The sequence below is a fragment of the Mya arenaria genome, chromosome 9 (genome assembly GCF_026914265.1).
Source record: "Mya arenaria isolate MELC-2E11 chromosome 9, ASM2691426v1".
Lineage (NCBI taxonomy): Eukaryota > Metazoa > Mollusca > Bivalvia > Myida > Myidae > Mya > Mya arenaria.
In genome coordinates this window covers 66,553,586-66,581,199 of record NC_069130.1, presented here as the reverse complement: position 1 = coordinate 66,581,199, position 27,614 = coordinate 66,553,586, and the positions used below count along the sequence as shown (strand labels likewise).

Sequence of the window (27,614 nt, the reverse complement as noted above, 5' to 3'; positions counted from 1 at the left end):
CAACAACAAAAGATGGCAGTCAAACAGCTGCGATCTTTTTACATCTCCAAAAATGTTGACCACAATTATAAAAAAAATGAAATTAATTTTATTTGGTATGTATCGATACAAACCCAAAATATTGGAATTGAAATCAACAAAAAACGTTTCCACTGATTAAAACATTTAAAATAGAAAATGCAGCTTGTAAAACCACACAAATTTTAATAATAATAAAGTGTTTTATTGCAGCAGGAACAATCTAAGCACAATCACTAGCAGTATTAAAATGTCACTAAATTTAACTTGAATACATCAAAGTATAAAGTCAAGAAATTATAATATTGTTTGTATCAACTCCTAGTACTCAACTCAGTTGAAGACACCTTCTGTAAATGGATGATTTGAGCCCGAATATCTGTTCCAACTCATACAAAATCCGCTTTATAGCGATCAAAATAAAACTAGTTCATCGTCAACCCTTCTGAAACTTGAAACTATATGACATATTTTTAATATAAAAGAAAGTGCCTAAATTACGAAAATTTGATACTTTATACACATGTTTAAACAATAAAATGTGTGTTTCTCTTACTATGTTTATATTTAATTAAATTCTTTACAAGTATGCTGCAAGAGTAAAGCATATATACTACAATTAAATAAATATTTGTTCATTTGTTTTCATTGTTTGAATATTTGTTCATAGATAGATTGGTTTTGAAGACACCAATACTAACATATCTAATCTAATGGCTTTTGACAATAGTGCGTTTTAAGTTATTGTCGCTTATTCATAAACAAAAACCATGAATATCTTTTTTATAATTGCTATAAATAATTAGCAAATAACTTAATAAAGACAAGTATAAAGTAAAAATGGACAAAAGTGCAATAGTTTTCGGAATATGAAATGGACGTAGCATATATTCGGTTATGGAGGTATTAGGTAAGTTTGATTTGGAATAGATGTCCATTTTTTATAATACGTGTTTGATTGGAGTAATCTAGAACATATGTGTGTTTTGAAATTGGTTATTTTCAACCACTCTGTATCCGATATTTTATGAACTAGTTTTCATTTTATTGAGATGCAACTATATACTGACGTGATATATTTTGATGACATAGTTCTATTTGGCATTTGTATTCTCTTTTGGTTTCAGTTAAAAAGAAAGTCCTGTTTGTTCACTTACATTCACTGAAAGGTCAAGACTAAATATTAAAACGTGTGTAACCAGTTAATTTGTCATGAATAGTTTGCAAACCGACATACACGCCTACTAAACGCAAGCTCATACGTCTTCATATTATCGGTGGTGCAAATTAAATGAGCTGGAAATACTCCCACGGTGCAGCTCTGGCTTTTGTGTTTTGTACACACGTGAGTATATCTTATAATTTTATTTATCTTATTTTTTTTTATTTAATGGACATAATTCTAAATTCGAAGAATATAATTCCGTGTATGGTCATTTTATTATTATAGATTTGCTACGATTTCGTTTTAATATTGTCCAAACTGTGGTGCATTTAAACACGTGTAATTTGATACATGCCTGAATTTTAACTATCCATCGGGACATATAAACGCCGTAAAATATTTTGAGGCCAGGACATAAACTTTTTATTTGTAGTTCTTACACCAGAACATATTCACTCTTAAGGGAAATAAGCACGTATAAAAAGTGGTGGTGCTGTTACTCTGACAACAGTGCTGTAAAGATGTGGTGGCGCTATCGAGTATGATTTGCGCTCAGGACTCTTAAAATCCCGAAATACCAGAGTTTGTTTTGGAGACTTTGTGTCTGAAAGAAGAGGTATTTTACAGTAAAAGATACCGACACGCAGACGTCTGTTAATAGTATTCACGTTATTTAAGGTATTTGTTTCTGTGGTTTGTCGCATAAATATTGTAGGGTTTCAGATGTGCCGGCTAACTATATATACCATTTTTATGTCACATAAATCTGATATTTGCCGTCTATGGAAATATAAAAATTAAAACTCTTTAAATTAGTTTATTGAGCAATCAGAGTTAAAATTCTACAAAACTTCGTTTATATGTCAGTATTAATTTTTAAAGCATGGTAGGAATATATATTTGCCTCAAATCGTTTGTAAAAGAACGAATTTCAACGAATTTCGGAAAACATGATAAGTTGTGTTTCCAATTCAAAAACATAAGTCATCACGTGTGTTGTAAGTTAAATTGGCATACACCATGTTTTTTAAAAGCACCAACTAAAATAACAAGGCATAAATTATTTTACGATTTCCTGTCCAAGCAGGTATTTTAAGTTAACAACCTTTTAAGGGTTAAATTTAGGGGTAAGGGGAGCCCTTGCGGCCCGATAAGTGTGACAATTATAACAAATGTTACAAAGTAAGATTTGTTTTTGTATCGAGGTCAAGACGATCATTTCATACATTTGCAGTAAATAAATTGATCAATCAATGTGTTAACCCTTAAGATTCGATGATAAAACATCAAAGATGTTAATTTTAAAATGACAACTCCGAAACAAATCAAAAAGGTACAAAATATTAACTAAAGTATTTAGTCAAGAACTAAGTAAAACAATATGCGGTTGAAGAAAACTGTAAAGCTCAAAAATTGTAGCAAACATGGATAAATGTCCCAAAGGTTAACATCTATTTTTAATCTGGTGAACACAATGTGAAAAATCGATGAAGAGAACGACAAAAAAGTCTTTATAGCAACAGTAAGGGTGGAAAAAAATACAAAAATCAAAACATACCACAAAATTATATTTATGATAGCATTTAAAAATTATTTGGCGCTAACAGTGTGTGAAGCCTCAAGTTTGAAAGACAAAACAACAAAGGTCTTGATTGTTGTGCGAACAATGTTGAAAGTTGTCAGCAAACTTCAATATATTTCGTATCAGGATTAAAATTTAACACATAAGTTGTATAGTATAACACACACAAGTTGCGTAGAAACACGAAACATGACAGTCGATGACAGATCAATTATTTATAGCAGCACACAGAAACGTGAATATAATTACAAAACCGAAATATAATTCGAAGAGGGTATTTTTTATTTTTGTGTTAACAATATTAGTATGTCTATCATAAGATAGTTCATGAATGATAATAAGGTAAATTAGAAGATTTGATTATAAACTAAAGGGACATATTTAAGAGCAAACATATATGAATCGTACAAAAAAACGATAACGTCAGATAATAGGTAATTGTTTGTGAATTGGATAATATCAAAATAGAAGTTTAAATAAAAAGATGTGAATTTGTCTACGTCAAGATCAAAGCTTACCACTTGTGAAATTTGGATATATGCCATATGATTTTGCTATCATTTGAAAGCGCTTATTGTTTACATAAATAATGTTAATCTTATTAAGCACAGAAAACACATACTAAAATGACTTAAGAAACTTGCTTAACAGACCAAATTTACACCTTAACTTCCACTTGTTTAATGAATTGCCTTCCGGCGATTGCGATTATCATCCGATGAACGCAACATCATCGGATATGTTCGGGTCGTGGGTCATCGCATGAAAATAATATCATACATGCTTAAGGATAATTGTTTATCTTCTTATTATTTGTATTATGTCAGCAAGCCCCGAAAGAACTTAAATCAACGTGTAAGAAAGTGTAAATTTATGATATGTTAAATGAATTGTGGTCAGACGTGTTTTAGTTATACGCTTTAAATTGAGTTCGGGAGCACCTTTAGGAAATGCTTTCTATGGGAGCAGACCATCCAACAGTCCATTCAGCCCCAACATCGTATTTGTACGGAAGAAGGATAGAAGGATTCGCTTCTGTATTGACTATCGGAAACTTATTTCTCGAAAACACATGCATATCACCTCCCTCGTATAAACTCCACTCTGCGTTTTCTCGCAGTCACTAAATATTTAACAAAGTTGTACTTAAAGTAGGTTACTGACAGGTTGTAATGGTAGATGCTGACAAGGAGGAAACAGCCTTCCAGGTCGGAAATGTGGGATTCTTTGAAGTCAATATTATGCCTTTCCGCTTTGCAATGCACCAGCAACCTTCCAGTGATTGTTTCCATGGGTGCGATGAACCTCAAGGAATGCTTGACATATCTTGATGATGTAGTCGTATTTGCCTCCTCTTTTGATCTGAACCTCGAGCGACTTGAAGCAGTCTTTCACCAGTTGAAGTCCTGTAACCTCAAGCTGAAGGCATCAAAGTGTGAATTTCCGCAGAAGGAAGTGACCAACTTCTGCCATGCGGACTCTTCCAAAACAAAAGCTGTAAGGAACTGACCAATCCCAAAGACCATTAAGGAGGTACGAAGTTTTCTCTGGTCTATTGAAAATTTTGCATCAATAGTTCGACCGTTGAACAATCTCCTAGTTTGAACCTTTGGCAGAAGTCGAGGAAGCCCGTCTTCAGCTGGGAAGCTGCTTAACAAACAGCGCTCGATAATGTCGTTGAAAAGATGTTCTGTGTTCTAGTCTTGGCATATGAGGACTACAGTAAGCCTTTCTTGGTCCACACAGACACTTCATCAAGTCGCTTAGGTTCTGATCTTTATCAGGCATATGATAGTTTTGAAAAGGTTGTGGTAACATTCCGCTGACCTATGTTCAACCACCGCAAATCTCAATGCTTGTGGTAAGCGATGGGTTGCAAATCTGGCAAACTATTATTTCAAGATTAATTACTGTTCAGGTGAGTTGAACATTGAAGCTGACGCCCTTTCAAGACGATGTCCTGTAATGCCGACTCAGTCTGAGGAATCCCAATCTTAGTTTTCACAGACAGTAATATCTCTGAAGCAGACAGTAAACCAAGATGTAGTACAGACTCATTCAAATTTAGTCCGTGAGTATTATTATCTCATACAATCTAAAGCTGTTTGTCCGTATCAGAGAGGCAACTCTTCGGAAACGACTTGAATCATTGACCTCTTTAACAGATGTTTGATATTGAATTCTTATACTCAACATCATATAATATTTATGCATTATCCTTTTTCTTCCTAAACAACTACCTTAAATTCATGATTAATAATGTAAACAAATGAAAGTCATCAAGTAAAAATTATGAAATAGCACATTTTATTTCTTGTATCTACATCTATTTGAACATTAAGCAAATGTGTAGGATGTTGATTCGCCTCACATAGTGAGTAAAATAAAAACAACTTAACGGTGGTCGTTATACCGGTACGAACAAAATGGAAAACAATCACACAATGTTTGGAAAATGAGGTTTTTTTCTCGGGATTTAAGTTAAATCAAAAAGTAAACATGTATTGTTTTTTTCAAGATATTTGGCATACACAATATGTAAATACTACAATTCGATTACAAAGGTCTTTAATGAAGCGCGTAAAATGAGAAAATATATCCTTAAAATATATAAAAGCCACAAAATATGTATCTAAAGACAAAGGAGCAACACAAATGATTACTTGAATGATAAGTTAAATTTGGGACACTTTATTTATGTTAAATCACTTAAACTGATAACACAGCACAACAAAAAACATACCTCCTAGAAAAAAACCATGTAGAAATGTAATTATTTTTATTATTGTTCGTTTCGAAATGCAATGAAATCACAGTGTTTTGTTACATAGGCTCATTAGTTCTAATCAATGGTTGAGAATAGTGACTGTTTTGAACAATTATGTTTACCTTACCGTTGAATGAGTATCGTGTTTATGTTGATATATTATTGTTATTCTTCAGCAGGCTACTTAATGCACGGTCAGATCCCCCTTTCTGATTACCGCTATGGTAAAATTATTAACGCATAGAGAAACAACGAAAACACGATCATACCGGATACGTGTATGAAGATGAATCACATTTCTACCAACTTATATTTTCAGGTATTGAAAAGAATGATCCCTACTTGATTTCAAACGTAGATGTGCGTGTCTATTCACCTTGCAAGGGATTTGTTTGCTGCGTTACAAATCGGTGAGCACTAATCACTTTACTTTTGTTTCTGGAAACCGTTACGTATAGCCGAGGATAATCAGCAATGCTAGCTTTTCGCACTTATTTCACAGGGAATAAACTGTCTTTAACGAGTTTTCTATTGACAAAACGTGTGCAGTTATTTTAATCAGATGCATACAGTTATGTTTATATGGTATGTATACAATGATCATTGTTCATTCATTCTTGCCAGATGCAGGGAACTTTGGTTTAACAATTTCGGTGATTTTATTAAAACGTTTTTTAATTCTTTTTTTTAACTTTGAATTTTTTTATTTGTCATTGAATCACATTTGAATATTTCATTGCTGAGCATACACCCTACGCTTTGTCTTGGAGAAGAAATGCGTCGTAGATTTCACCATCATTTTATCAATACGAATTGTATAAGTAGTATCATTTTGAAGTCAGCCGATATCTCCTTTCTTTCATTGAAGTTGGATATTGTATGACGGTTGGTGGTTTGTATATATTCACCATGCTGTTTATGGGAAAGAACAAACAACGATGCCAAACGCAAATGTCGGAAAATAAACATAACGCACAGTTACGTTTGAATAATGCCTATGCACGTTTATAATGATGACGAATAGGAACCATGGTTTTCATGTCACTTTGAGCTGTATATAGATGAATAGTAAAGCATAAATAAAGCAAATCGTGATTTTATTGGATGCAGCGACAATAGTTCTAAGATTAAATCGTTTAACAAACAAAATAGAACTCTCTTCGTCTATAGTCGAGAAACAAACAATCCTATTATAGCATCAAATACCATCATTGTGCAAGGAAATTCACTAAAATATTAATATCTTACTCTTCTAGCTTTTTGTAGGAAATAAGCCGTCAACCGCTTCCGCTTCATAATCCTTGCCCTTGTGTTGTACAAATTATATCTCTAATATTTCAGCGTTTTCCATGTTTAAAACAAATTTTCAATTGACGTGCATAGTAAGTATTCAACAACTTTTTCTTAACGAAGTATACAAAGAAATATCTAAAAAATAGATAGGTTAGATATTTTTTTCAATCTAAATGTCAATTTAAATGATAACGTTTAAGATGTCTGTAAATTAATAAAAAAATAACAAAGGCAATCATTTACGATTTATTTGTTCAAAATAATCATGAATGAATTGAAAAACGGAAGCACATTTAAATAGTTATAAATCATTTTTCCGATACACACATCAAATTTAAACATTCAAATAGATGACGTTTGGCTAATTTAATTGTTGTGATAAATAAAAAAAATCTTTGATCCAAAATCACTCTCCGCAACATGTGACACATCCTGTCTATTTGTTCCGTTTTTTATACATGTGTTATTTGGTCATTAGGCACAATCACAGTTGGTATGTAGTAAATTCCATAGCACGTATCAGTCTATTTAAACTATAAATGTTGTTCGTACACAGAGTTCTGTTATCCACAGCACACCTAGAATACCTTTGTATGTTATATAATGTTAAGAGTAATCATCTGTTTGTTTTACATTATCTGTATTCATCATTGTTATCGTTTCAATGGTGCCTGAATTATTTTTTTTCCGTCATTCTTAACAAGAACGACAATTATCATACTGTGTTTACTGAAATGATATCATTCGCACTAGTTTCACCGATGCAAGGGTGATGCATGGAACGAACTACGACTTAGTGAACAACAACTGAAACTGGTAACCTTTTACTTCATGTGTCCCATTTTCATTTGATGTATATTTGTCATGGCGGTTCGCGGTTTGTAAATATACACCATGTTGTTCTCAAGAAAGAATTTGACAAAAATGAACAGTCATAGGAAAAATGACGTCAAACCGTCTGACGTCATGAACAATTGTCCGTGTTCTATTACAAAGATGAGTAATAGGAACCATGGCTTTCACGTCACTCTGCCCTGAAAGTATACATATAACAATCGTGATAGTATTGGTTATACAACCGTCCTTATCTTTTAGTCTTTAATAATTAAAATACTACTTTCCTGTGAGCGGGGCTGCAAGTAAGTATGTGTATGTTTAATTGATGTGTCATTAGTTTGCAACCAAATATTGCAAACAATATGATAAAAGCTTTTTGGGGGTTTAGGTTCCGAGTAAAATGAAGTGTAAATGGCATTTGATGATCAATGCCTTTAATGCATCAGTAATCCAATCATATTGTATGCAATTGTGCCTCCAACATGAATGACGCAACGTCATTGAAGCATGTTATAGGTAACGGGGCAAGATATGACCATGCTATGGGATTTAGGGGAGCCGAAAACTATATTTTGATTCGAGATTTTCTCTCACCCGATATATTTCCTTTGCCCCGTATACCCAATATCGGGCCACCTACTAAATCCGTAAATTATAAATACATACCTACGAGGCGAAGATGCATTTATTAACAACTATTTATATATAGTATCAGTTATCGGTTGTTTAAGACACATGTATTGTACTAAAATGATACAACCGAACATTTTGTTTTGAAATCCAATTTATATAGTCGACGATTGATATTGTGTGTATACATATTTGAGGTTTGATTCCAAATTGTTTTAAAACTATCCTACCATATTCAATATGGATTTTCTGTTCTTTAAAACTTATGGTAATATGGGATCGATAATGTTGTCTTTAGCTCACATATCGGGACACAAATCGTACTTTTAGCAATTGTTCTGTCTTATGCTTTAATCAAACTTGAAGTGTTATACTGCAGCAAAACAAACTAAATACACAATCATAATATAAAACAATATACAAATATCCTAGTTGTAACATAATAATGGACTAAACAAAAGTTGTATTGGTCAGTGTTGCGAGCAATCAAATAACCATGTTGGTCAATTAAAATCATTGTCATTATGGACTGAAAGATTTTATGACCAAAATGTTTGTGGCTTGTAATCCACACAGATTAACGATATTAAAATTCCCTTTGATAAAACAGTAACTGGATTTCATAAGGTTGCAAGTGTTAGAGATCTGAATATATTCTCCCGTTCTAAGTGTCAATCTATCCCTTTATTTAGGTCAGCCTATGTCCAAGGTTCGAAACCACTTTTATAGTAAAGTGCTTTGTAAGCAACCAACACAATTTTCGTGAAAAACTTGTAACATTTGTCAATCCAATCAATTATGAAATATAAATGATTATATACAATGAAATATGATCGAGAAACTTATATGGTAGACATCTAAATCTTTTTTTCACCCCAAGGGTTTTGTAGAATATTTTTTATGATATGTGTAAATGAATAATTTTCTTCATAAATATTTCGGAATGTCATTTTGAAATAGTTGTGTAAAGAGTGAACAAAGGCCGTCATTTTGCGAACTATACCCTGCAAAATAACGTAATTCAAAAAAATGATACGGATAAACATTTAAACAGTTATGAACTGTTACTGTCTATTTAAAAGAAACCCATCACATATTTACATTGAAATGAGTGCCGTTTGTCCGTAGTTTTTGATCTATAGATATCCTATAACACACATGTATTGTGTTTTTTTTTCATTTATTCGAAATCACTCTCCTCAACTTGTGGTAGATCCTCTCCATCGTTTGCGCGTTTTATAATCATGTGTCTTGGTCGTTTAGGCACATTATTTATGAAATTTGGTGTGTTTGTTAATTTTATTTCACATCGCTCTCAACTTTAATTATAAAAATGTTTTCTGCTCACAGTGTTTTGTTATCCGCCACAAACATAAACCACCTTTGTATGATAAATTATGGTATGAGTCATCCACTTTCCTTGCACAATGTCTTAATTCAGCATTGACTCATGAGTGTCTGAGTGTTTTTCGTGTTTTCTGGCTTCCCAAGCAGGAAGAAGAATATTATACGTGTCTTTTCTTAAACTACATGGTTCGCACAACGGTGGATTTGTTTAAGACTTCAATTCGAAGAACTGGCGTGTTTTGTTTTATTTGAAAAGGTTTTGCATATATATATATATATATGTATATATTTTTTTGGATATTTGAATTCAGCGTTAAACCCTATAATATAGAAATGTATAGCTCGTCACATAAAAATTATAGGGTTTGGTGCTGAATATGAAAATACGTTATGAAAAATTTGAATTTTATTATTGTGTATAGTTCATATATTTGGATTATTCAGTTTAGATTTCTATTTAGATATAGCAGAAATATTATGCTTCTTTATGTATAGAAATTTATACATGAGCAGTAGCTTTTTAAAAGAATATATTATGATTTCTACCATCCCAAATTAAGCTTATTATTCATATTGTTCTGTGATTTTTTTGTAATAGCTTTGCATTTTTTTTTAATTCATCGGATACTTGGGTTTACTTCAGTAGACGGCGGGTGGCAATTATTGGATCCAAAACGTTTAGATATTGTTTGAATAAACTCCAACGCGGCTTCCGTTGCAGTGCCAATACGTTTAAAATGAACTTAAACAACTGAGTATGGTCTTTTATTTTTTTCCTATTTGTACGAGTTAATTGAATCATCGTTGGTATACTCAAAACTAGTATCTCGGACAAATATTGTCTATGCTTAAATGGAGTATCATTGGTTATTCCGACTTATTATTTATCTGGTATTTGAATTGCAAGAACAGAAATAACTAATATTCACAATATAAAAGGACAAAAAGCAAAGAAAAATCAAAATTTTCTTTCTTGCCCAAAACACGGGAACAAGTTAAACTATAGCACGCCTTTGTTTGCCGTCCTTCAAAAGGTCGATCAACATTGTTTACATTGTCAGTGTATGTACTGCTATTTGATCATGTTTTTCATCATTCAAATATTTAAAGCCAAAGCAAGTTATAATATATGTAAATCGAATACGTGTTTTTTTTTTGTTGTTTGAACAAGTATTTCGAATTATAAAATACTTTGAATGACGATAATCCTTTATCATAAAAACACATGCATTGCAGGATAATTATCTTGAACAAAGCTGAAACACTATTTTGTTCCAAATTGACGTATTGCTAGATTTATTTATTGATCTTATTCGGCAATTGTATTATATAAATTAGCATTTGTTTTCTTGTGTTCGTTTATAGTTCATTGTATGTGTAAATTCTAGGGAATCATACTTGACAAGTGAATTCTTATATGGTATTAAACAATTGTTTTTATTTGTTGTAATACTCGACCGAATTAGCCTGAACTCTGTTAGCTGACATTCACAAATTAATTATTTTCAACTATATTATAAGATTATTACGTGTCGGTCAATCTTATTAAATACGTAGTACAATTAAAACATGGTTATTGATTTATACTTAATCGGTAACCAACTATCAGATGCTTCAATATATAAATTCAGGGGGGTACACGTATTCCAATCTGCAAGGGTTTAAGTGAGGTTTTAGAGTTTGATATGCAAGATGGCGGCGAAACCATGACGAAATAGGATTTTTGGAACCTGATTTCGCTTGGTAAGTGGTATAAAGTATATATTTCAAACATATCATGACGCGCATTCGGCTCTACAATTACTATGCCTCACTCGGCTTTTTATTTCATCCGTTTAGGTTACGGAATAAAAAAGTTATTGAAGGAAAACCTTCGGCCAGTCTGTTGTTTACAAATGTGGGAAGCGAGAATTTGATACTTTTTATGACGTTTAAGTTCCAAAAACACATATTTTTGCAATGGTTTCTGCTTTAACATTATTAAAATGTGGTATCTTAATTTCATGACAATTCCTTTGCTGTACAAGAGCCTTCATGGTATTTTTTTTTGGTTTAAGAACCTAAATGTGTGCTGAAAATAGTTCAACCACCTTTTAACATATGCACTGAAAGACACTTTTATAAATAAAAAAAGTGTGTGACAAATTAAACTTGTGACAAACGTTCCATAATATTATGACAAACTTTCAATTATATCATCCTATCACGTGTTGTATACAAAACAAACGTTTTATACATGCATGCTCTCCTTTGTCAGTTTGACTCTAGGAACAAAACAAATTGGTTTGGTCTAAAGTGTACAGCTATTGATATTAACCTTGCCCTCTATAACTCTTCTGTTGGTATGTGCTGATATCAATAATCGGTAGAAAGAATATGGTCTTAATCGTAAGAAAGAATTAAAAAATGTCCGATAGATTATGATAACAATTTGAAACTATGCAGATCATCAACTAAAGAAAAAGTGTGCCCCACTGTATATCGTATTTAAGACGTTCGCGCTTTTGTTTGGTTGAAACTGAAACTCTTTCGAGGTGTGACGGTAACTCTAAATTTCTTGAATTGCCTGGTACAGGGCTTGTCCGTTTTCCGTTTTCAAGAGCGGTTTAAACTCAGAGATGATATCTTTTTGTATCTCGGCATATCGTTGGCCCTATCAATAGAAGCATGACGTTAATTCGAGTGTTAATAGTAAACAATATTTTCATTTGATTACTGGTTCTTCTGATGTGACCATTATGAAATAGCAAATATAAAATAGCCATCAACTGTAATGGTCTGAGTTTGTTATACATGTAGGTTGTTTTAATTTCTATTTTTATCAGTTGGTTGTAAGTACTTATAATGTAAGAAAAAGAAAATTAGACAGTTTTAAATAAAAGACAAATAAATCGCTTTAAAAATATTTTTATAGAAAGTATTCAACACGTGATAGTTTAATATAATGGAAAGTTTGTCATAATATTATGGAACGTTTGTCACAAGTTTAATTTGTCACACACTTTTTTTCATTTATAAAAGTGTCTTTCAGTGTATAAGTTAAAAGGTGGTTGAACTATTTTCAGCACACATTTAGGTGGTTAAACCAAACAAAAATTACCATGAAGGCTCTTGTACAGCAAAGGAATTGTCATGGAATTAAAATACCACATTTAAATAATGTTAAAGCAGAAACCATTGCAAAAATATGTGTTTTTGGAACTTAAACGTCATAAAAAGTATCAAATTCTCGCTTCCCACATTTGTAAACAACAGACTGGCCGAAGGTTTTCCTTCAATAACTTTTTTTATTCCGTAACCTAAACGCATGAAATAAAAAGCCGAGTGAGGCATAGTAATTGTAGAGCCGAATGCGCGTCATGATATTTTTGAAATATATACTTCATACCACTTACCAGGCGAAAACAGGTTCCAAAAATCCTATTTCGTCATGGTTTCGCCGCCATCTTGCATATCAAGCTTCAAAACCTCACTTAAACCCTTGCAGATTCGGAATACGTGTACCCCCCTGAACTTGGTAAAACACTTGTACCTTGATATATATACATTGATTTTGTTGATTCTAGCTTCTGAGTTAGAGCTTCACATTAATAGAACTCTAATAACATGTTTCGATAATTGTTTTTTATCTGATGATTTAAAATATGTCTTACAGCTATGGTTGGATTTAACTGTATTTCCTTTTTACACTTATCTGAAATATCCACCAACAAGCCTTGCTTTTAAGCTATATTGTTTCTGTATTTTTGCGTATAAATATTTAAACATACAGCCGAACAACATATAAAGTGTGCATGTTTACTAATTGTTGTTACATGAATATGTATTTGAAATTAAATACTTTGTCAGTGCTAAATTTTATTTTCTTGGTTTTTGCTTAATAATTTAGTTTCATCTGCATGACGAACCAGATTTATAAGAATAAATTATGGCTTCCCCTCCATTTTTCACCAATTTCTCACTTATCATTTAGAGTTATTTTCTCTACAATACACACGAGAGGTTGCAAATTTTATTTATTGCATTGTAAAACACTGTATAAAACTTAACATGTTCAAAAACCGACACAATCAAATATCTGAGATCACAAAAAAAGAAATCAGTGATCGATTAAGATTTTCCCAACACTCGAGAATCACTTACAAGATAAGCGGAATCTTATACAACGTATATTTACATAGTGTATGCATTTTATAAAAAAAACTGTTATGTCAGTATCTGTTGTGACCTACCAAAATTCTTTAATGAACATCATGCAGTAACTTGGCTTGAAAAGACATTATTGCAGAGCTCACGTTGAGTAGGAAAATGCCACTCATTATTTTAAAAAGTATCGCTTTAGCCCACAAAGATTGTACTTAAATGAGAAAATTCGAGTTTTAAGCTTAACATTTCATTTGATCAACAAAAAAGTTTAAAATACAAGACATTTTAAAAGAAAGAACATTTAATACTTTGAGCAAAAAGGGCAATTTTATTTTTCATGCTGAAATAACAAAAAAGCAAACTCTGTAATGTAACTGCCAATCGTGTTTAAGCCCGTCTGAATACCCTGTACGCGACGAGGATGATGGTCTATTTTCTACCAGTTTTGGTCTAATGTAATTAAGAATTTTATAATTGATGGAACGACCTCAATACCTCGTGTAACATGTGCTCAAAATATCTCAGTTGTTAAGTTAAAGTCATCTAAAACATTAATAGAATAAACACTTAATACATTTGTCAATGCCATTCCAAAAATTGTGACTAATAATAAGGGGTTCTGAGAAATAAATTTACCGGTATATCGTGATGCGGATGTCACAAATTAAGAATTAATCGGCACATTGACAAGTAACAACAGCGTTCTGTTTATAAAATGAAGATACTTCGAAATCTATAAGCATTTTAGTGTATTTAGGCACGTTTATTTTTTTTGTTTCAAAATGCAACTACACAAAAAACGTCTTCATTTTCTGAATTATTTCTATAACGTCAATATTTGTCCTGAACCTTTCTTGATAACAAATAAAGCCTTGTCTTTGCAAACTGTGAATTAGACCTGAGAAGACCCTACTAGTGTGTGGCTTGACTGATCAAGTCTTATAAGTGTAGTTACTAATGTGTATACTTACTCCTTGCCGGATCCTACATGTTAAATTTCATCATAATATCTTTAACTGACTGTTCATTCAACGTCTAATGGAACTGCTTGAAGTGTTTTGGAAAAATTAATGTGTGCTGAAATTGCTTCCCTCTTGATCCATTCCGGAGTTCTAGCATTGCATTTATATTCGCACGCTACCAAATTTCAATGCTATTAACTTGTTTTTTTTCTGAAATTCAAGGAAGAACAAACATTGACACAAGATGAACAATAAGGCCATTGATTTCTATGAATTAAACACTAACCTGTTGTTATGGAGGACTAATGGTATACTATATGAAAGGGGAAGTAACTGATAATTGTGTTCACTTCATACGATAATGCAATCGTTTTTCTTTATCTTACTGAAAGATGTTTGTGTTAAAAGTATCAGAAAAAATAAAAACAACAAGTAGCAAATCTTTCTTCGGGATTGGTATGGATTACGAATAACCATGTCTGGACATAATTGTGATTTGCCTTACAATAATTGCCAAAGAAGAAATTTAAAAATTGCCGACCTAAAATGACAACAGAAAATACATTAGATTATCCTATATCACCTGAAAAGTTAGTTTAAAAATATATCATTAAGTTATAATTATATTTATAATTATATTATAACTTATTACCTTACTTCGCAGACTTTAAAAGTAATTTTAATTTAACAAGCGATAAACAACAAAACTAATCCTATCAATCTGTGATAAAGACAAATGTACTCATGGTATAACAATTTGATGCAAAGCTATGACTAGCCTAATACATTGATTTCAATACGTTTGAATGCATTTCCAATATATTTCTTTAAATTGATTAATATCACTGTATTTCGAAAAACCAAAACGATAGAAAATATCCGTAAAAAGTACTTGCAAAGAAGGAAACATTTTTTAAAATGTTTTGCAAACGTGGCAGTGTTTTTATTTTAGCCACATTTGATTTTATGTTTTATTTTTTTGAAAGACCACAAACACAATTGTTCATTGTTTCTTTCTTTATTTAAACAGTTTTAACTATTTTAATTCCAATAACAATTTACAGTAAATGTCCTTAGTCCTAAATAGTGTATAGTAAGTAATTAATTTATTTCCGCATGTTAACACTTTCTAAATATTATAATCTAACAGTTTGTCATATATCCAATTTATAGTTGATAGTCCGATGTTATAATCCTTTTAAAATTCTTTTTATTTAACTCCTTCTAATTGACTTTGAACTCTTTTTAATTCTAACTCTTTTCTAAACGCCTAACAAAGTCCTTTTATACTATTATTTAACGCCAAAACTAACATGAAGGGCACGAGTATTGTGGGTAATACGAATTCGTGTGTGTGAAAAACACCGGTAGACTCATAGCGATTAGTTACAAGGTCAACGGTGCAAATAAAAAATGTTATACTCAAACGATGTTACTGTAATATTGTAAAAAGCTTAAGATAATACAAATTAAAGTTTAAACATATGATAACCATATAACATCTGTATAACATAAGAATCAATCTCAAAAGTATTGTATATTTAACCAACTCATATTAAAATAAAAGTCTGGTATTTCGCGTTGTTCGCGACAGCTAAAGAATCTATTCGCATTAAACACAATAAAAGAACTGTTACGATATAATCGTCCTACTATGTTTGTATGGCTATTCTTGAATTCAATAAGTACCTTGTGTATGATTTTCATAACAATTACTTTTTAACGAAATATGATAGAGATATTGTAAATTTACTTTTTGCAAACACTGATTGTCCTTGGTATGTGATACAAACAAACGAGGTATATGAGGATTGTTGAAATATAAAGACATTTTTTATGCCAGAAATTACCCAATCATATCGAAACCACTAGCATCATAAAAAATCTTATTGCGGGAAATGAAGGATAAGGCAACCGGTATTCCTTTAACAGAATATGTTGGACGTCGGTCATAGATGGTACGACAAAGTTATCAAACACCACTGCCATTAATCAGCTTCTGCACAGACGGTGACGACATTTTGATAAGTAACCTTTTTATTGTATTGATGACATTCTACACCGTTGATTAAAAGAACAGAAAAACAATACCAAATTGTATCCTATGGATGACCTAATGAAGAAAACTTTATTGCAGTAAAAAATAATAAATCATCACTATACTTTCTAAGCAAATTTGATCGTACTTGCGCAAACAACTATTGCGTTTCTCTCCGTTTCCATCTCTATTTGTATAGTATTGAATTATCATTCAATTATAAATATCTTTTTTTTTTTAAATAAATCCTTGATTTATGTAAACGTATTTATATCATTTACTAAAAATGTCATGGTCAAGTGCCGTTATGGTTTTATGTGTCAGTATCAGTGTAATTTAAATTGCATACCAATATATATCATTTAACACATATTTGATTAATGACAACCAGGGTCTAACTAATAAGATTCATGCTTTAATCGTCATATATGTTCTAAACGTGTTTCAATTGATATAAGCATAGTGAGAGAAGCAAACAGATCATTTTGTATAATTTTGTGCTAGAAATATCAATTTTCACGTTATTCAAGCTTTTACTTTGATAGTTCATATATGCCATATAGTTTCAAGTTACAGAGGGGTCAACAATGATACATATTTTAATTGATTGCTATCAAGAGTACTTGACAAGATGTCTTTCTTCTTTATTAAATGTAAACCATGCAAATTACATTTATAGAAGAGTTGGCGGTGAACAAGTGAACTCTATCGTTATCAAGAGTGTTTCGGATTATTTAGCAAACAGTTACTCGGGTTCACTTAATCTACTTACATAATTATGTGTTCGACCGATTGAAGAGTTTTTAAAATAGATTATTACTTAACATGAAAATGATCAGAGTTTATACTTCAATGTCTTCAAAACATAAAATACCTCCATAACAACAGCATTTTATAAGTGACTCTTGCATGAAATGGTGTTGTTTGCAAAAAAAATGATCTTAACATAAAGTAAATGTTGTTGTTGTTTTTTTCAATAAAATTTCTACCTTACCTGCCTTATAATTTTAGGGGTGTTACCCTTAAAAAACATTTTATGACCATTTCAGTACAGTGCTGTGGTTTGGTCTTTTATGGTGTAGCAAATTGACTAGTGTTTTCAAGAAAAGTTTTGTCTACAAATTTACAGAAGCCACATAATTCATCTGTTGATATTTACTTTCGAAATATAAAAATTGTGGGATCTTCATGGTTTTGTTTCAGTTATTTACCTGTTGTTTTTCTTTTTGGGAAAAATCTGGTGTTTTTGTATAGATTCGTTTCTAAGACTTGGTCGATATTTAAAGCAAGTCCAGCGCTTCACTTACTCCAAAACTGTGATAATGTTCAAGCCAAACAGTCAATTATCAACCTAATTTGTTAATTTGCTTGAAGAAAGTCGCCGATTTTCTTCTTAACTGTGAGCGAGGTTAATAATCGAACAAGGTAACGCGGTTATGGATTTATTTTACATATGTTATTTTCGTACAATCAAAGGTTCATTCATATTAATAGTGAATTCAAACATTTCGGTCATGACTTGAAAGGTCTCGGTTATTGATTATTACTGATTCTTTTTCGATCGAATGGCATTTTCTAACCAGTATAGACGAACTCTTGGAAGTAAAATGAGATAAAACAGTATCCGACTGACCGATTTAAATACAAACCATTTCCGCGCGCCTTTCATCTAATCACCACTCGTGCTCAGGCGTCACAAATAGTACTGTTTGATCTACAGCCGACTCATTCCAAAACATGTGTTAATAAGTTAACTTTCGCAGTTGTTTGTTTGAATTTCAGTTGATGGGACTTAAATTAGGCGAAATAAATAGAAATTGATAATTGCGGATAAATTATGGTAACGATTAATGAAATGTGTATTGAAACCTGGCAGTTAGCCTGCATGATACACGCAAAGCCTAATCGTTAGAAAGAAGTTAGTGTATTTCGGACATGGATAAATAACACCGCGAACAATATCCGAAACTTTCAAGATAACGGCAGCAAAATGTGTCTTCTGTGATAAATAACGCGTATGGACCGAGAACAAGCGTTTGCCTATTATAAGATATTGGACAGGGTGAAATGTTCGCCGACCTCCGCTAAAAAGTTCAATGCTGTTGAGAAAAGATCTTAAGCATATATGCCCGAAAAATGCGGACATTCCACAGACAGTATTCACACCGCCATTTTGTTTTGCTGTTGACAAAGCGTCTCTGTCATACATATCAGGAATGAAAGTTTATTCTCCGGATCGCATAGGATCCGGGACAGAGAAACAACGAACATAATGACGATATATATAGTTTTGAACTTTTAACATTTATGCCTTAAAAAAATAGGGTCGGCGAGGAAAAAAATAAGGTCGGTCGGGTTATCGGAAAAACAGGGGTTTTTTTTGGCCTTAAGTAATGGGCAGCATCAAAAAAAGGCCTGCCATAAGTCCATTTGATTGTTTCTAAACAAGGCTGACAAAGGTATCAGGCACAGTTTAAACATGTGCAAGTTGTATGCAAACCGACATATCACTTAAGTATCATTTAAAACAGCTTTTGCGCAGAAAAGAAAATATTCACAATAACATGAATATACATAAAATACAGGATTTCTGGCATACAAATCGAAATAAGGATGATCAGTTAATGACATTTTAGCAATCAAGGACAGTTCAAATTCGTATTTGGAAAACAAGTCATATACAATAATATACATAAACATGACATGATCATTATGTTTTAATATCATTTTACTTTAACATTTTAAAAATGATTAGAGATCCTTGATAGTTTATGCAGTAGTTGTGTTCATCGACGGAACCCGACCTGGCACAAAGCCAGTGCTTTGTCCATATGGATCAGGGAAAGTTTCCCGGATTCTCCATGCACCACATGAGGGAATTCTCTCTTGTCACCAGCCCCAAAATAACCATGCGTCAACAATACAAATTATCTGTGAGCCTGATGGTGGTTGGATCATCGCAGGTCCTCCCCTTCAGTAAACACGAAGATATCTTGCCTCATCAAACGGGTTAGGGCTAGAACCCCCTTGTTCAAAACAAGGAGGTCAAAGTCCTTTAAGAGGAAAGGTATATCATAAGCCACTGGCATTAATCGAAGATACTTAGGCTAAGATTTTAAATAAGAAATATTCAGGGATGAGCTAATTTACAGCATTCTTACTTCAGTACAAATTTTCAAGCAAGTACTCAGCAATACTCAGTACTCACCTTAACAATAGTATCAGTATTTTTAATTACTTGGTATAGAGACAAACTGTGCCAGCATTTAAAATATTTTACAACTGTTTAATACAAGAAAACTGCCCATATTTCATATCGTCCAACAATTCAATTTGTTCTATCTGTGTGTGACTACATGCATGTTAAGCTATTTAAAGCATTATGATGATACTCAGAATGCGGTTTTTTGAAACTTCACAAGACTACGTTAGCAGTAATCAATAGAAAATGAGTTATCAGGTATCCATTTCTCAGTAAAAATCTCAAGAACTGACCAGCAGTATTAAATAATGTACAATTATTTTCTAATGACACATGACATTTAATAAAATTGTTGATCTATAACTACTTTACTTAACGTTTAGTTACACTAGTGTCTTAGATACATGTTGAATTTTAGTTTCGAAAAGATTTTAAAGCAGTATAAGAAAGACAAACTTCCCAAAAACTCTTTCTCTTTTTGTTGTCATGTCCCGGCAGTTGTCGCACACATACCAGCGTGGAGTTTAATCCTTTTCTTGGTCTCGTGGGCACCATCTCCAGGTTGATTGCCCGGGGCTGCTAAAACAAGCAGCACACGCACTGGCTCCGTTTCGATTGGCCTCGTAATTGCTGCCTGAAGTTGCGGCTTTGTCAGTTTGCTCACTTGTTTCTAAAGATTTTAACAATATAACACGTACAAAATTGCAAATTAAATAGGCGACTGGCTGACTATAATAATGCTACCATGGTCATATTTCGATCGCAAATTCGGACTCTATTTGACCTATATTATAAAGAACCCTAAACACAAAACAAAGTCATTTTTGTTGAAAGAAGCAAAAAGATTATGAATTATAACTATTCAAGTACAAATAGCATACTGTCACCTATTCTTTCTGTTTCGCTAGAACTTTTCAGCTGTACTCTCCGATCGCTGTTTTTTTGGACCGGCGAGTACCAGTTGCTGGGTTTCTTTCTTTTGTAGGCAGATCTTCCGGAACTTCTCTCTTTGTAACGCCTAGCAACAGTACCTGATTATATCCATGAATATTAAATACTTACTTTTGATATAATAATGGATAAATAATAAAGGGGACCATAATGAGTAATAGTATGAAAAATCTGATCTTGTTTCAGAAGTTTGATTTCACATCATGTATAGTGACATTGAAGAGGCAAAATCAAAATTGTGACATCTTTACATCAGACTTAGTTCACCAAAAACACTATTGATAACATTAAATTAATTATGTTTCACCACAAACCATTTTGTTATATATGGCGCATATTCATCACCAAAAGAGGTATTCCTAAGTACTAATGTTAACGATCATTTATTACGATGCATAGGTGACGGAAGCTATGTGGCATAAATTCAATATCAAAGAAAGAGCTTGAATTACGTGCAATTTGATACTTTAAGCAAATATTAGTACAATATGATATTTTTTGTTTCTCTTACTATGTTCATAATAGTAAAAATGCTTTTGGAACATGTACATGGCTATTAAAGCATACATTGCATATGTCAGAGGCTGTTTAGGTTCTCATATTTCATTTTTGTTGTAAAATGAAGTGTCGGTATTAACTTTGAATAACACTGATACGAACACATCAAACAATTGCGGTACTTGACCAGATGGAAAGTAAGAAATTACTACAAATACATTTACAAAAAGCAAGGATTTATTTTAAATAAATGTCATTATTTAAATTGGATATAATTTGATACTATGGAAAAGAAAGTAGAAATGGAGGGACAACTAATAGTTCTCGAGAGATAAAATAAACGATGGTTATAGTCGTATGGGCAGGTACTGATAAGTGAGATTATAAATAAGTATAGTGGTTATGTGTAATTTATTAGTGCAATATAGTTTACTTAATAAGTAGCAATAACAGCATGACCTTGTATTTTACGCTTTCATACTGCACAATGTTAATACGATCCCTCACTCCAATGGATATAACTCCCGCAAACATTTATACTAACTGCTGAAAACGGTACCAAAATAATCATTTCATTCTGCGAGTCAATATAAAATGGGTTTAAGTTTTACAAGCATTTTTATTTTAATTTGCCGGTTCCTGACGGTCTTGGGACATTTTGACTGAAATTTTATACTTCCGTTTTCGGCTATTTTAAGAAACGTTTTGATTGTCAATGACTTTACAAGCATACATTGACGTCTCCTGCATCGGTGGGTATAACTTTTATGAACTATTATGTAGTGTTTCGGTTTTTATTTTTTTTTAAACTAAATCTCGGGTTCAAACATGCTGATTTACAGGTCAAAATCGAAAGAGAACACAAATGCATCATCGAAATTCTGAAAATTCAATCATTTTATCTACAAAGTGAAAACATCCAATTGATTCAGTAATCTATCGCATTTTCCCGCAACGGCTATTTATAAACTCATCGTTTCTGAGAGTGGCCAAAAGTAAGAACAATTTTATGACTCATAAGGCATGCAAACTTACAAGCCGAGAGCATCCGAATTAAACCAAAGAAGTAATTCTTGTGTAAATAGTAAATTATTTTGAGTAAAGATTGAGGTAGGTTTATGCATATCATTGTTTTATTAAGTTTAGATAGCTTTTTCTTACGTGTTGTCAATTCTTGTGCATGCAATTTGGTCTAATGTTTTATAACTCAGGTACATAAGTCAATTGCAATTGTTTATATTTTCAAATTGGATATTGTGATCGTTTTTAAAGAAATCAACAGACCGGGTTCTTTATCTATCTGGTCACTTTCAGTTTTAAAACAAGTTTCTGCTTCAATTTCAAAAAATAGTAAGGCATATTATGATGAAAAGTGAACTTTATCATATTACAATTTTAATACAACAATCAGGTGACTGCGCAAATATTTTTAATGCTAGACAAGATGTGTGCTTGAATGCTTAAATACTAATTAATGACTAAATGGAAATTTGACAGTTATTTTTATGTGTTCCATTCTAAAACGTAGATAAAAATCTTTTAAGTTATAGTTAATTTGTTCAGCTCCATGCCTCCTCCAATGCTCCCAATGCCAGGACTTGTGCTTGAACTGCTCAAAAATAAACTAATGACTTTATGGAGATTTATTCATTTTTGATTTTTATTAAAGCCATTCCAAATAACTAATTAAGAATATGTCAAGCTGAAGTTCTACAGTGTTTATGCGCATGCTTCTGTCAATGGGATTGCCCGACAAATCCATTTTTATTAATTTAAAAGAGCTCGACAACCAAACCTCTCTTAAACAAATTACAACGCCAAGTTTCCATTAAGTGTTTTATTGGTTATATCAATTAAGAGGGTTAATAAAATAATTCAGGCTGCCTTATATATAGGCATTTCACATTTAAAACTAAGAAAGTAATCATTTTTTTTAATCTTCGAAACAGTTAATTGGATGCCTTCCAATTGAAATTGGATATAATTCAAAATTGATCACTAAGTAACTAATACTTTGATAATGATGGGACAAATTCAAATCTCAACACATCAATGATTTAACATATTACTTTCAGGAAACATTTTTATGTTCAGCATGCTTTCATTCTACAATCACTCTCTGTAAATATTATTCAACTTTTCAAACATCATTACTCTTTTCAAATTGATTGGAATTTCTGTTATGATATCAGTTCAATTGCTGTCATTTCTTTTCAACTCTGCTGCCATTTTTTTTTCAACTCAATGTTGTGTTTGAAATTATTTGAAACTTCATATTTTATTGGCTGTTGTAACTTATTCAACAAAATCTTGTGAGTATATATTTTAACAATTTAGTAAGTCTGTAAATTCATGCATGGTGAGTTTTGTTATTTATCGGTATTTTTCCCTTCTTTTTATTTGATCTTTTCTTCCTTTCAGTGAGATATAAAGCCATATCATACATTCATGTCATTCAAATTCAGCCACTCAGAGAGATGGAAAGGATTGCAAAGCTGAGTTTTACTTTCAGTTTTACTCTCACCTGACTTATGCAGATACAGTAACCTACTTGTATGTTCAAATTGTATATTTTTTTTCTATCAAAAATATAATATGGTCCTTTATGAGGAATTAGTTGGAAAGAAAAGATAAATTATAGATATCATAAAAGTAATTTGACATACAAAAAGTGGACAAAAAAGTTGAACAGAATGAAGTTTTGAATTAGAAAATCCCTACTTATCTCTGTATGTATGTTAACCGTATTATGATCATATGTGAAAACATGATGTATTCCCTTAACTAATTGTGTTAAAACCTTTTTACACTGTATGTTTACATTTTTACATGTATATTGCCATATGCACTGAATTCATGTAGTTGCTTTTGTATACATGTGTATTGAAATCAAAACATTCCTTTGTTATATCTTTAGGTTTAAGAAAAAAGGCCAAAAAATTCCAACATGGAGCCTTACTAAATCAACTTGGTGTAATTTGACAATTAAAATTCTTCAGAATTCGACGGTGGTTGTACCATGCAGCAGTCATACTACGAAGTGTCTCAGAGATTTTTTTTCTAAATTCTGCAATATTGAGGTACAGTTTAGCGCAAAGAGGATTAATCTTCTGACAGTTAGAAGTAAATGTTCTTTTAAATTAACATTAACCGTTCCTGCATTTTGATTTATTATAGAGTGAATATGTTTCCATATTAAATGTTGTCTTTTATGTGTAAATTTCACATGCTATAAATGGTTACAAATACATGAACGCACATTTTGTTTCTTAATATATGCACGTTTTGATTCCAATAATTAAACACTCAAGCGTATTAAATTTGTTTCCTGTTGTTTGTTTCTAAACAATTAGTAGTATGTATTCGTGTTGATAGTTACCATGTCAATTCAGAAAATGAGTAAATTTTTAAACAGTTACCATGGTAGCCAGAGTCTAGTGTTCTAGGGAAACTGTCAATGTTGTCTTAAATTTATTTACCCTTAAAATTTGATGACAATGTCATTCTTATATTTAATTGTTAAGAATTGCTTAGTGGTTTTTAACAATTGTCAGGAAAATCAATCCAAGATATACTTACAGAATTTTCCTGTTTAATATAAAATGATGTTTCTTAGCATTTTTTATTTTTATTGAATGGTTACAATAGCAACTAATTTTTTGTTTGCCTTAAACCTTCCTATTTATAATACTATTCATTGTGAAAATGCAAATGTTCATCAGTGAATGTAAGAAAATAAATGTTCTGTAACTTTTACTTTATTGTTAGCTCATGCTTCAAAATATGCGGCATATTTAAAATTTCCTAAAAATAACAAAAATAATTATCGTGAAATATTCTGCTTAAAACATTATTTTAACTCTGATTTTTAGAAATTTGTATTAAATTTATAGAAAATAAAGAAAACATTTTGTTTACATTTCTTATTTCATTTAAATTCAGAGGTTGTGAATTTGACCTATTTGGCAGAAAAAAAATATAAAAATGTAAAATTAAAAAAAGCCATAATTCTGTCAAACTATGATGGATTTTTAAAAGATATGCATATTTGAGTTTGTAATGACCAAACCTTTAAAATGGTATATCACTTGACAATACCACATGAAATTATTTATTTACGTTGTTATTGCTATCAATAGTTTATATAGTGAATAATATTTGATATTGTTTTCCTGTACGTTTAATTAACAAAGAATAATGTATTTATTGCAACAACCAGATTACTTATTGCAATGAGTTATTTGTGACTGTCTATATGTGCATTAATATAACCATTTTTAAGAATCTATTAAATCAATTACATAATGGTTGAACTTTCGGACAGCCTTAAAACAAATGCCTATTTGTAACAATAATACTTTAATAAAGTCCTATAGACTTTCGAACGTCAGTTTATATACATATTTTTTCCCTTTCCATATCATTTGATTTTCATGGGTTTGTAGTCACTGTAAGGGTTTTCAGAGAAACTTGCAACAAATTGCGCTTCAACCAAAACAAAATGATGAAAATAATAACTAAATTGCAAAGCGGAAAACGTGAAAAAAATATATATAATAAAGTCAGAAAAAGTCTATGTCTTTTATTTTATCGTATTTGGTCAGTACACAAATTGAACATACTTGTAGTTAGATAATTGAGAAGACAGAGAGTAATACCACACAGTTTGATAAAACCTAACACATTTCTGTGTTTCAGAGCGCAACAGTTTGTAAATAGTCCCAACAATTGCACAGTAATGATAGAACATGGATTAAATTTCGTGTCTTGTTCAAAAATAAAAAATAGCACATGCTTGATCAGATAACTAGCATACACAGTATGTAACAACTTAAGATTCAATTATAGATATCTTTATCGAAACGTCGTAAATGTGAATACATATCACAAAACAAAAGACTATTAGTAAATACGTGTATAGTAAGTTCTATTTGACAGACATAGTTTGTAACATCAAATCATTCGATGACAAATGGCCAATGTCGTTTTGTTTTCGCAATGCTTGTGGCTAAGGCAAGACCTATAGTTGACTCGTGTGTAATGAATTAATTTATCGTGTACAAAACAAACTCATATAATGGAAGAACGAAGGTTTTAATTGTAGCTCGAACATTGTGAAACACGGCCACAAACTAATCGAGTTAAGATGATAAGTCGTACATAATATGCAAAAGAAAGCCTTTTTTCAGAACCTAAACATTTGCGAAAGGTTTCAACAAAAAAAGGAAATATCAACACATAATTCGAGGAAAAAAAGCTATTTTTAAACATAAAAAGCATATCAAAATCTGTTACTTACACTTTTTTCGTATTTATTTCAAAACCAAAAGTCATCATGTTTAAATATTTTTATTGGGCAGGTATAACTTGCAATACGACAACATTCAGTGAAAAAATCAATAGTTTTATTGTAGCAATTAACAACACAATAACAAAAGGAATAGAAGTGATAAAATAATCGAAAATAGGACTTTATAGTATAAAGAGCAACGCCTTAATAACGTTAAGTATTCAACGACCAGTTACATTAATCTTCTGTAAATTTATGAAATGAGCCTGGACTCATTTAAAGCACGCTTGTTAACAACGACGAACTGTATATGCTAAAATGAACAACAAGTTTTCTGATCTATTCTGCTGTGTTCTTTTCTGATAAAGATATTTTAAATAGCAGACATAAGCAGAAATTGCATGTAATGAAATACGTTTAAGCAAAACTCTCTAGTACAGTTTTTTTTTCCCTACATTTTCGAAGTATATTAATGCTTCTTTATTTAATTTATTTTTGGTTTAAGCATTGCCTTTTTTTTGTCTTGTCATTTTACATCTTCTTTTATCTGTATTCCTATCAATATAAAACTCTCTCATTTTTATGTATGGCAACCACTCCCACTTCTTAAATAAGATTACATGATAACACCATATTTTTTACATTTAGTGTGTATATGATTTATTGTGTTGTGTAATGCGGAATATTTAATAATAATAAAAAAGGTATATAAAATAGTTTTCATCGTTGACCCTTCTATTACCTTTAACTACATGGCATCCATTTAATGTCAATGGAAGAGCTTAAACACATGAAATTTTACAAGGTATGCAAATGATTGTAAACTATGGTGTTTGTTTGTTAATAATATAGGTTTTATTTGCATTTTAGCAGAACATTTTGTAAAGA

At 31.5% G+C, this 27,614-nt stretch overlaps 1 long non-coding RNA gene across 1 annotated transcript; it reads left to right on the top strand.

Annotated features, from left to right (window-relative positions):
• The first annotated feature begins 548 nt into the window (after positions 1-548).
• LOC128203020 (uncharacterized) lies at positions 549-25,969 on the top strand. The gene is made up of 3 exons (XR_008255841.1): positions 549-928; positions 1,146-1,363; positions 23,858-25,969. It is a non-coding gene; the product is annotated as an uncharacterized LOC128203020 (long non-coding RNA).
• Positions 25,970-27,614: the final 1,645 nt, after the last annotated feature.